The following is a 12,670-nucleotide window of genomic DNA, read 5'->3' as shown; positions in this document are numbered from 1 at the left end:
AACTGCCTAAAAGCAATGTCTATCCTTGCAGTATCCAACTTCTCCTGTTCACTCTTGAATCTACTCCAGTCATGCTTCCATTCTCAAGACCCACTGAACTCTCATCAGTGAACTCCTTGGCACTAAATCCTTTATTTTAGTTGTTTGCAGGCTTCCTGACTTGTCCCTCTGCCTCTCTCTGTCTCCAGCATCTATTCTATTAGCAAATTAGATAAGCTTTACTATCAACATATATCTGTGATCACCTTCCCTTGTTGAAAGCCATCATTATCTCTTTTCTGGACTTCTGCATGTGCCTCTAACTGCTCCCCTTGCTTCCACACTTGCTCTCCCAGTCCCCAAATGCTATCCCCCTCTACAAGAAATTTAAGTTATTTTGTTGTCTTTCAATCCCTTCTAGAACCTAAGATCAAAGAGAGAAGAGATTTTTTTTTTCCTTTTTGATTCGCTGTGGTATCCTCAGTACCTAGAATAGTACCTAACACATAGTACATAGTACACATATATATTTAGACGGATAAAAAAGGAAGTTAGTAGACTATAGCCTTAAAGCCAAGTAATTCAGCTCCTGACAGTTACCAAGAATCGATTTATTTTTGCTCCCCAAACTGTTTATGTTGTATAATTAATTAAATATTACAGTATTGATATTTAAAAATGAGAACAAGAATATGTTTCTGGGAAAACTAAGGTGGATATTTTGTTAATACTTAAAGCAAGTTGCAAAAAGAAATTGCTTTAGATTTGCTGATGAGAACAACTAAGTTTGAAGAAAACCATAAAAAATCTGCAAGATTTTTGTACTCAAACTGCTTTACCAGAATTTTAAAGTTCTGACTCCACTCTGAAGGAGCCAATTTGGAAGTAACATGTGATACTTTATTGGTGTGGCTTTGCGTGGAAGATGATGCCGAGCTCCAATTAGCAGACCCAATTCAAATATAAAGGCTTGACTCTGTATTAAAGGATTGGCAACTTAATACAAATTGGTATTTTAAGTTCAAATAAAACATTTAAGTATCATTTTTATAATTTCATGTTCTAAACATTTTTAAAATTTATTGATAGCTTCAATTGGGGCTTATTATAGACATCTGTGTGTTTGCCCATGCCTTTTTTGGTTGCTATAGTTAAAGCATAGTAGCATATTGTACATATTTTTCTAGATCTTTTTTGCAGTGTATCTTGGAGATCATTTGGTATCTGTCAGGATAGAATATCTGAAGAAATGTAAGAAGTTGAATAGGATTCCACTTTATGAATACAATGTAACTTATTTTGCTTTTCTACCAGTGACCATTCTCTACCTAGACTATTTACTTCTCTATTCTCTACCTAGACTCTTTCTTATTTTTAAAAATAAACAATACTGAGAAACAAGTGTTGGCAGAGATGTGAAGAAAAAGAAACTCCTGTGCACTGTTGGTAGAAATGCAAACTGGCATAGCCAATGTGGAGAGTTGTATGGAGGCTCCTCAAAAAAAGTAAAAACACAACTATCATATAATCCACTAATTCCACTACTGGGTATTTACCCAAAGAGTAGGAAAACACTAATTTGAAAAGATATATGCACCCGTATGGTTATTGCAGCATTATTTACAATAGCCAAATTATGGAAGCAGCCCAAGTGACCATCAGTTGATGAATGGATAAAGAAAATGTTGTGTGTGTGTATATACAATGGAATATTATTCAGCCATAAAAGAGAATGAGGGGCGCCTGGGTGGCTCAGTTGGTTAAGCGTCCGACTTCAGCTCAGGTCATGATCTTGCGGTCCGTCAGTTTGAGCCCCGCATCAGGCTCTGTGCTGACAGCTCAGAGCCTGGAGCCTGCTTCAGATTCTGTGTCTCCCTCTCTCTCTGCCCCTTCCCCACTCACACTCTGTCTCTGTCTCTGTCTCTCTCTCTCAAAAATAAGTAAACATTAAAAAAAAGAATGAAATTGGGGCTCCTGGGTGGCTCAGTCGGTTAAGCGGCCGACTTCGGCTCAGGTCATGATCTCGCGGTCCGTGGGTTCGAGCCCCGCGTCGGGCTCTGTGCTGACAGCTCAGAGCCTGGAGCCTGTTTCAGATTCTGTGTCTCCCTCTCTCTCAGACCCTCTCCCGTTCATGCTCTGCCTCTCTCTGTCTCAAAAATAAATAAACGTTAAAAAAAAAATAAAATAAAATAGCTTGCTTCTAACCTCTTAAAAAAAAAAAAAAAAGAATGAAATCTTGTCATTTGTAACAACACAGATGGGATCTAGAGAGTATAATGCTAACTGAAATAAGTCCGTCAGAGAAAGACAAATACCATATGATTCCAGTCACATGTAGAAGTTAAGAAATAAAACAAATGAACAAAGGAAACAACAAAGACAAACCAAGAAACAGAGTCTTCACTCCAGAAAACAAACTGATGGTTACCAGAAAGGAGGTGGGTGGGGGGTTGGGTGAAATATGTGCTGGGGCTTAAGCATATACTCACCATGATGAGCATTCAGTAATATATAGAATTTTTGAATTACTATATTGTACACCTAATCACTTCTTGGCCTTTGGCTAAGATCAAGTGTACTCTATTGTACACCTGAAACTAATAATATAACACTGTATGTTAACCGTACTGGAATTGAAATAAAATAATGCAAAGAATTCTTTGCACATGTGCAATTGTGTGTAACTGTATTTATAGGATAAATTCCTAGAAGTGATATTGTTGCAGTTTATTTTGAAGGCTGTACAACTGATAGACTTTTGTTCAGGATTTATGTCTGAATTTGCTTTGTAATTTTTAATCTTAGGTTTGAGCAACCAATATTTTACTCTGAACTTGTAGTTACATAATTGAAATTCATATAGAAAAATTTGTTTATGATTTTCAATCTGGAATTCTTTAGCCTAAATACTCACTTCCCAATGGAATGATTGCTTGTATACTTTTTTTTTAACTTAAAAGGTTTTGATAATGAGAGATATCTTAGGCACACAGCTATCATATTCTAGCAGTTTGTACATCCCTCCTATTCTGCCAAGAATCTGTGCTTTGTAAATATCAATCCAAGACATTTAGCAACCGTAGGAGGCATAGCCGATATTGAAAAGAATGATTTATATTTAGCATTTCTGCTGTTCCTCTTTTCGTGTCATTTGGATATATACATGTGTAGGCATGTTTTAAAAAAAACTAATAATTTTTAGGTTGGAAGAATATTTCACAGAATTTTCTGAATTTGCTTTTGGGTTACATTTTTCCCCATTTTGTTAATAAAAAATGAATTAGAAATGAAACTTTCTTTACATTTCTTTGTCCTTGAAGTTGGTCTCTTGGTTAGTACATATCTTGCTGATCCGTGCAAGTAGTTCATGAACTGTAAAGAATAAAATCCATAGGATTCTGTCAGCAGCTACATTCTGTGAATATTTTCAACCAGATTTTAGTACTCATTTTTCAGACTTAATGTCATTTGGGGAGAATCTTAATTCATAGCTGAAAAACTAAATATGTTGCAAAGCCAGTGATAAATTCCTTGTTTGTGTTGCAAAACTAATTATAAATTCCTTGTTTATGTTGAACTTTTGCTAGGGAAAGATTCTGGGGGGTGGATTTTATTTATCTTTTTAAAGGAATAAATATTATTCAAATCACCTTGGTAACAGCTGGACCACAGTCATGCAATATGTTTAGTATCACTTTCTGAGTTAGTTGACATTGGTCTGGAGTTGACAACACTGATTTTCAGTGAGATAGAAGATTTATCATTTTTAAAATAAGAAGTGAAATTTACTTTTTAAGAAAATTGCAATCACTAGGTTTAGAAGGCAAAACAGATTTCACCATTCTGAGAATGGCGAATTATTTTCTATGTGAAGAATATGTTAAGTGGCGGCCTTTTTGGTTGGGTCTCAGAGTCTACTACATGTGAAAGAAAATAAATCTCATTGTTTTTTTAAAGACACTAAAATGTGATGACTGTTCTCAATGTATGTATGAATATCCGTGCACATACAGATGTGTGTTATGTATACACTCATACAGTGTGTGTGTGCATATATAAAAATTGTATATATTTTTATAAGGGTAGAAACTGTCATTTGAAAACAGTAAGGACTTGCAAGAAAATCTTTTGGTAGGCATTGGGAGGAGCACTGTTTTATGGTTATTGGTGGGTGGTAATGCTCTGGTGAGCCAGTCTTCCCCTCAGCTATTTCACACCAAGACAGAGCTGGGTAGAAATCACGCAACCCGTTTAGGGAGGAAGGGGTGAGATGGTGACCCATTTTAACATAGTTTAATATGTAATGGTTTTGTCGAACGTAAAGTCAAGCATTTCCTGTTTCACATGCTTATAGAGTCCTTAGCGGTCATATATTTCTCTGGGAGAATGTTAGCTACAGCTGAAAGTATGGCCGAGGATGTCTAAGGACATACAACTTAGTGCGTCTTTGTTTGGTAGCTGTCTCTTGACTTTTTTCGAATTTGGAGCTGAAAGATAGCCATGCTGTTTCTGTATTATCTGAGCATTATTGCAACTTCGTTTTCACCATTCATAGATAAGAACTTTCAGAGGAGTCTACTTCTCTCTATGTGATTGTCTAATGGAACTTTTCGCCCACCCATTAGATGGCATCACTGGATATTGTAAGTATAGGAAAATGCTGGCTTTGATGGCAATTCATTTCCCAGAGGGTCCCCTATTCTGGAAAGTCTCCTGCATAATGAACACACATTCCCTGAAGCATGGTGTCCCTGCAGTGGATTTGTGAGTATTATAGCGTCTAACATTGAAACAGAAGTACTCTAGGAAACATAAAACAGCCTCAAATAAATTACAGTTAATATTCTCACAGATTCAAGAGGATGTTGTATTGAACAAATTAGGATACATTACTACATAAAACACCAATTGGATAACAAAATAATGTTCCTAGAGATAAAAAATCTACTTCCCTACCCTTCCCCATCACTAATAAACAGTCATTCAACATTAATTTCATATGCAATCAGAAAAAAGGCACACATTTAGAATTCAAAGCAACATTTCAACAGTGCAAAATCATATACTAAAGTATCTCTAGACTGCAGGACTCTAAGTAATTTTTAAAATTTCCTATTTATACTTTTATGCATTTTCCAAACTTTCTATAAGAATAAAGATAATTCAAGGACTTAGCTTTATACTATTATTTAGACATCAGTTACTGAAAGGAAAACAGCTGATATGCTAGGAAGAAAAATTAGATTAATGAGAATTATCCTTATCCTCTCATAAATTATGAGTCTTCCTTGAGTCAAGTAAGCTATTATAAATTATGGGGACATAAATATGTGAAAACAGTACACCAATTTGAGTGCCTATAAAAAAGGCAGGTTTGACACTTGAAAAAGACTTGTGAATATTCACATTTAATATTATGCCTGGACGCTGATTATGGTGATAAGTGATTAGAAGTATACTTTATATTCTAAAAAAAGGTAAGACAGTATATGCCAAAGGGTGGGATATATTCTTTCGATACTCCCTGAGAACTAGGGCATGGGTATGAGACCTAGTCATGGCCAAATTCCCCTGCATGGAACTTTGGATCCTGAGGGATTAACACAAAGGTGTGTTGGGTCAATAAGTGATTTTTTCTAGGTAGCTATTGCAGAATCCAGGGTCTGATGAAGCATCATCATCCTATTGAACCATTCCTGTAGCAGGAACTTGGGTAATGCCATGTCTCCCTTCATTACTGAGCCAACATGGTTTTCCAGAACTCAGGAGATTCTATAGATAATCTGATACCCATCCAGATTGTTAGCAATAGATTTATTTATGCTCCAGTAACAAATGCAGATATGGTGAGACTTTTGCATATATGATCCACCTCATGCCCTCTGACTGCCTTGTAGTGCCCATTCAAAGGGTGCTATCCTTGTTTTGGATATGTCTATTGGGCAGTTACCTGTGACTGATATGTGACAGATATATTGAATGCCCGCGGTATGCCAGCTACTGTTCTAGATGCTGGAGATACAGACATGAAAGAGACCACATTTACTTATTTCACAAAGCTTACATTCTCATTGAAGGAAGATAGAAAATAAACACGTTAAACCAGTGAGATAGTTTTGGGTATAGTCACGAGATATGAAGATGATAAAACGGGAGAGTGTAGTGAGGAGAGTGTGCAACATTAGGTAGGATAACCAAGGATGGCTTTTGAGGAAGTGATATTTAATTGTGACTAAGCAGATGGGAAGGTCTACAGAAGGAGTATTCCTAGGTAATAGGACTATAAATGCAAAGGTCCTGAGACAGAAATGACCTTGGCGCACGTGATTAGAATCTAGTGGATGAGTGATGAGTGGAACGAGATGAGGTTGAAGAGATTGACAGGCCAGTCATATGGGGCAAATCCCAGTAAGGATTTCAAGTAGGAAGACTGTAGGATTTTAAGCAGGAAAGTGATGTAATATGAATTGATTTATGCGTATGAAAGATCATTCTGTCTATTCTGTGCAAGCTTTGGGGAAGAAGCATGAAGGAAGAGGAATTGGTTAGGAGCCTGTTGCAATAGGCAGATAAAAGGTATTGCTTACTTGGCCAGGGCTGTAGCCATGGAGAAGTGGTTTCTACCGGCTGTTCTCAAGCACAGATGTTCTATGAGAGATGATGCTGGCATGCTAGCCACTTCGGCATGTGCTTTCCAATGTACAGTTGCAGATGAGATTTAGAGTCTGTTGTAGGGTACGGAGCAGGGGTGTGTGTGACACTCAGTGTTTAACGTGAAGGAGAGTATAAAATGCCAAGAAGCAAAGCAGTGTTGGCATTCTCCTTTGTGTGGGAAAGCCAGCATTGTGTTGCTAAAAGACAGAATTAGCTAAAACTTTCATCCAGGAATATTCAAAAGAGAACTGAATGAGTATTCTGTTCTGCTTTGAGATCTTATGTTTTTTTGTTTATTTTTTAAGATTTTATTTTTACATAACCTCTACACCGAGCGTGGGGTTCAAACTCACAATCCCGAGATCAAGAGTCGCACGCTTCACCGACTGAGCCAGCCAGGCACCCCGAGATGTGTATGTTGTTAATGTCCTTTAAAGGATAAACGTTGGGGCGTGTGGGCGATTCAGTCTGTTAAGTGCCCGACTTCGGCTCAGGTCATGATCTCGCGGTTCATGAGTTCGAGTCCCACGTCAGGCTCGGTGCTGACAGCTCAGCCCAGAGCCTGCTTCGGATTCTGTGTCTCCCTCTCACTCTGCCCCTCCTCCATTTGTGCTCTGTTTCTCTCTTTCAAAAATAAATATTTAAAAATTTTAAAGGATAAATGTTGCCCTCAGGGGTGAAGGAAACGTCAGAGTACGTCACACAATGAATGAGATCATGCAACTATAAACGTACGAAGTGTTTACTATGACCATGAAGAAGTGGAATTGCATTGATTTTATCTTTTCAGTGTTCTAGGAAATGGATTTTATAAATAATCTAGGTTGCTCTTTTAGAGAAAAACTTTAATTTCAAAAAGGCATTTACGTCTTCATTGCAGCGATCCCTCAACTGCTAGACCTAGGCATAAGCCTTTCACCTGCGGCCTGTTATCTAACACAGCCTCTTTTAAAATATGTAATTTCGGGGGCGCCTGGGTGGCGCAGTCGGTTAAGCGTCCAACTTCAGCCAGGTCACGATCTCGCGGTCCGTGAGTTCGAGCCCCGCGTCAGGCTCTGGGCTGATGGCTCAGAGCCTGGAGCCTGTTTCCGATTCTGTGTCTCCCTCTCTCTCTGCCCCTCCCCCGTTCATGCTCTGTCTCTATCCCAAAAATAAATAAACGTTGAAAACAAAAAAATTAAAAAAAAAATATGTAATTTCGAAGGGTTTCCTCACTGGCTGAATCATTTCTGTGTACCTTAGTAGCAGAAATCATAATACAGCTACAAAAATTGGACTGAATTCTGGGATACCAAGCTGCTCCTTCTCTGAGGAAATTCCAATTTAGTGGCCGTGGAGGTAGTGTATGTTTTTGAACACCTATATCCCCCCTCAGCCTCTACCACAGGCCTCTGAGATTGGACTATCTCGTAGATCCTTTGAGAAACAAGAAATGCAGGGCCAGAGGAGAGGTTGACTTGAACACAGCACTGGTGTGGAATTGCGTTACCTTGACTTGTCTTGGATCTGTGGGTTGTCTTGGTGTGTATTTTTGTTTTTGTTTTACCTGTTTTGTTGTTTTGTTTGTTTGTTTGGTAAAAACACAAATTTGCCAGCCAGACTGGAAATGTTTTCTGGTTTTTCTTCATCAAAGGGCGCTCTCCCTAGCGGTCTTCTCTGCCAAGGACTTTCTCTCTTTAACTTTGGTTGAAGCTTGGTTATGTTCCATATGTAAGCAGAGTTCAACTGATTAGGGAAAAGTCACTCTAGAGAAAAGACTCTAATTGTGAGACCAGATGGTAAGCATTATTCCGCTGATGGGGTTGTGTAGATTTGAGGGAAGGTGTGGTAATACGATCTCATTCTGCAGCTGTGACCTGTTGTTCCAAAACAGCCTCCTTCCTCCCTGCTTTTTACGTCTACATTCCAGCATCTCTCCTTCCATCTTTGTGGGCATCGGGGCCTCACAGATTGATTTGACAGATGCGTAAGACAGGAATGAAGCTTGCTCTAAGAAGAGCAACTTCCGCTATTCATTCTAACCCATGGATATTTTTTGAATATCTGTCTCCCCCTGTTACATGTAACATGGCAGATTGTGCAGAATGTAGCCACTCTTGTTCAGCACGCTGAGAGACAGTTGCCCAGGACTCAAATTGCCATGAGCCTATCCTGTCTTTAAGGCGTCTGCAGCTGAAGTCTCGCAGGTGCCTCAAAGTTAAGATCAGTAAACTCGAGGGCATTATCTCTGTTCTCCTCCTCTCCCCTCAGAAAACGCGAGCCAACCCTTTCTCCTGTGTTTCCTCCTTCAATGAAAGGTAGCGACTTTCTTCCTTCACCACCCCCTCCAACCCCCACCATGGAAAATCTCGAGGCGCATCTAGACTCTTTCCATCTTCCCCATTTCATGCAGTCCGTTTCCTAATATTGGCACTGCTCTAATTCAGGCTTTCTGTAGTTCTCTGGAATTTGGAAACATCTGATGTTTTTGTCTTTATTTTTATCCAAATTATTTTCTTCCTTCCACTGTATTAGAGCATTCCATGTTCAGTGAGACAGAGACCCGTGAGGCCAATGACGTTAGACTCTCACAGAGGGAAGTGTAAGTGAAAATCTTTCTTACAAGCTCTGTGGGTTTATTGTAATAGGCCTGAGAACCAGTGCTGTGCTGGAGAAATTTCAAATGTCTTAGCCAGGTGCACAAGGCCTTCATGACCTTGGCCATCTTATCTTCTGCCACTTCTGCTTCTGACTTTAAAATCAATAACCATAAACTACTTATGATTCCTTTTTATTTCCCTACTGTTGCATACCATTCCTTGTGGGAATACATCCATCAGAAATGTCCTGGAAATATACAAACTACATAAAGCACTGTCCCTATCAAGTACTACATCCAGTAGCGTCCCATCTTGGTATAGGTGTTGAGCTGACCCATGAGAACCTCCAAAATAATGTGGGGCTCCTGTGCTTCCCTGTGTTCCCTCTCTTTTCCTTCTTCTTATCTTCCTTGGACTCAACAGCAAGTCCTTGGAATCTCAAAACGTGCTTCCACATTGTGCCCTTGCAGGAAATCTGCTCTGGTTCTGTGCTACACCACCCTTCACTTATTATGCCACTGACATTGGCGATAGGTAGTATAGTCCAGTAGATGTACAGGGTATAGAGAGCTTTTACATGTTGTATCTCAGAGTGATCCTCAGCACTCCCTATGGAGTAGGCAAGGGGCTGTTACTTTTCCACTTTACTGATGTGGAGATGAGGTTCTTTTTACTCTTACTCGGCATGTACTCGAGTCTCTGCAGATTAGGTGTCAATAGGGTCCATAATGCGCATCTCAAGTCCCATCACCCAATTGAATTATGGTTGGCTACTTATTACTAAAGGGGCCTGGGTGTAGTTTTTGTTTTTGTTTTTTTAATGTTTTTATTTATTTTTGAGACAGAGAGAGACAGAGCATGAGCAGGGGAGGGGCAGAGAGAGAGGGAGACACAGAATCTGAAACGGGCTCCAGGCTCTGAGCTGTCAGCACAGAGCCCGACGCGGGGCTCGAACCCACAGATCGCGAGATCGTGACCTGAGCCGAAGTCGGACGCCCAACCAACTGAGCCACCCAGGCACCCCTAGTTTTTGTTTTTAAAAGCTTGAGGGTAGGGGCACCTGGGTGGCTCAGTTAAGCGTCCGACTTCAGCTCAGGTCATGATCTCACAGCTTGTGAGTTTGAGCCCCATGTTGGGCTCTGTGCTGACAGCTCAGAGCCTGGAGCCTGCTTTGGATTCTATGTCTCTCTTTCTCTCTCTCTCTCTCTCTCTCTCTCTCTCTCTCTGCCCCTCCCCTGCTGGTGTTCGTTTTCTCTCTCTCAAAAATAAACATTAAAAAAATTTTTCATTAAAGAAGCTTGGGGGTAAATTCATAGTTGGAGCAAACTTGATTTCATAACATTCACTCACTACTGTTTATTTTATCTTTTTTTTCTTAATTTTTTTTTAAACGTTTATTTATTTTTGAGACAGAGAGAGACAGAGCATGAACGGGGAAGGGTCAGAGAGAGGGAGACACAGAATCTGAAACAGGCTCCAGGCTCTGAGCTGTCAGCACAGAGCCCGACGCGGGGCTCGAACCCACGGACCGCGAGATCATGACCTGAGCCGAAGTCGGCCGCCCAACCGACTGAGCCACCCAGGCGCCCCATGTTTATTTCATCTTTTAAAGATTTTATTTTTAAGTAATCTCTACACTCAATGTGGGGCTCGAACTCATAACCCTGAGATCAAGAGTAGCATGTTCTACTGACCGAGCCAGGCAGGCGCCCCACTCACTATTGTTTAGAAGCCTCACCTCCTTGGAATGTTCCAGGCCCCCATTTTCCACTTCTGTGGTCCATCTTCACTTTTGGTCAGTGTGGTCCTTGGCACCTCTGTGAAAGAGGAGGGAAGGGAGAAGAAGGGAAAATGGTATGATTGGTTTTAGATGTTGATTTTTGAGGCCTGTACTATGAGTCCCTCGAATTACTCAAGTCTTAAAGAACCAAGCACAGAGTATTGGGACTGTGTGATTGGGCCTGTGACCCTAGTACTGAAAACAGTTCCTTTCAGTGAAGAAGGGAGAGGACTCCAAGTTCCTCAATGAAGCATCCACATATATTAACTCCTGTGTCAGGATGGTGTTTCCCACTTCCTGTCTCTAATCTAGCAAGTCTCCTTGCCTTTTTTTTTTTTTTTTTTTTTTTTTTTTCGGTCTAAAAGTAAGGCCTATGGGCTAGTTTCTGAGACTATGGCTTTTATTAAAAAGATCTTGCTCTTTTTGAATTTTAAAAGTTGGAAGAAATTATAAGCGACAAATGACTATAGTTGAATTCTGTCACTTAAAGTCCTGTGGGAATAAGAATGTTCCCGTTTTCTGCCCAGGAGGAGAAAAAGATCATTTTATTTAAAATAAATCTGTTGAGCTGCATGTTGCTGGTATCTAATCAAGCTCTGAATTTGAGTTCAATTAGAGCTTTGATAAAAAAGGGAAAGGAAACTTGCAAGAATGCTCTCCCATTCATGAAGGGTCTGCGTGTTTTTAGTTTCCAAGTAAATGGAATAATGGGACCATGCATTTTCCATCCAAGCATTTTCCACCCTGAGAATAATTCCCTTCCTGGCTTCTCAATGAATAATGCATTATTTCTGAAACCCAAGAGGCAATTCCTTTGATTTCCCTTTATGTTTAGCTTTCTGAGTGATTTTCAAGCAAGGAAATTCAAGGACTTGGAATGAATGCTTTATTAACATTTTTACTTGAAGTTCAAATAGCTCCTTGGCTATTATCTCCTGATATTTGAAATATTTTTTTTTCTAAGGAGAATCTAAGGTATTGTATTTATTAGAAAATGAAGCACCTTGGACAGTCTTCAAAGTGAATAGCAGTTGAAAGCCAATACACATTTGCGTTTTAGAACAAAGAGCTTTATGGGGGTACTTTTCTTCTTTATTTTCATTTCCCTGCTGAACAGGCTCAAAAAAGAAACCTCACATTCAAAACAGGGCTGTTTGGATACCAAATCTCATGTGTTTATGTTTTACAAAACTCAACCCTTGAGGCTAGTACAAATCCACAACCCCAGTCCAAGCCACTTAGGCCAGTGCCATTTAAATCTGAAGATGCTTCAGTGGTCATCCTGTTCCCTGTCTGTTCACCGCGTGGCCTGATTGCACATACGGGTGAGCGATGATGGGATGGGGTGGTGCCCACCGTTTGTGTTAGCCCATGTCCTCTTGGCCCAGGATCCCCTGCAGACCCTGGAGTGCCACGGTGGTAGATTTTAGTACTATTTCACAACCTCTACTTTCCCTGGGAGTCAAATGAGTGATTTCAGCAACAAAATCAACTGGAATTAAGAATTTCCATTCTTTTTACACGTAGAGTAAAAGCCCAAACAATTCAGAACAGTTGGGGAAGAAATGAAAGTTGATCTAAATTAGTAAAACACCTAAACCATAAAATTTGGTTTAAAATATTTAATTTTCTTAAGTTCAGGAAGCAGGAATATAACATAGCATTTCCCTAGTTCCTT

General features: G+C 39.7%; 1 protein-coding gene across 1 annotated transcript in view; it reads left to right on the top strand.

Moving 5' to 3' along the window:
• LPAR1 (lysophosphatidic acid receptor 1) overlaps window positions 1-12,670 on the top strand; it is a 362,490-nt gene that overhangs the window by 346,573 nt on the left and 3,247 nt on the right. The gene's annotated exons all lie outside the window — the stretch shown is intronic.

The sequence above is a fragment of the Puma concolor genome, chromosome D4, assembly GCF_028749965.1.
Source record: "Puma concolor isolate L17-30 chromosome D4, mPumCon1.1.hap2, whole genome shotgun sequence".
Classification (NCBI taxonomy): domain Eukaryota; kingdom Metazoa; phylum Chordata; class Mammalia; order Carnivora; family Felidae; genus Puma; species Puma concolor.
Note: the sequence above shows the minus strand (reverse complement) of the source record. Positions and strands in the feature narration are given on the sequence as shown.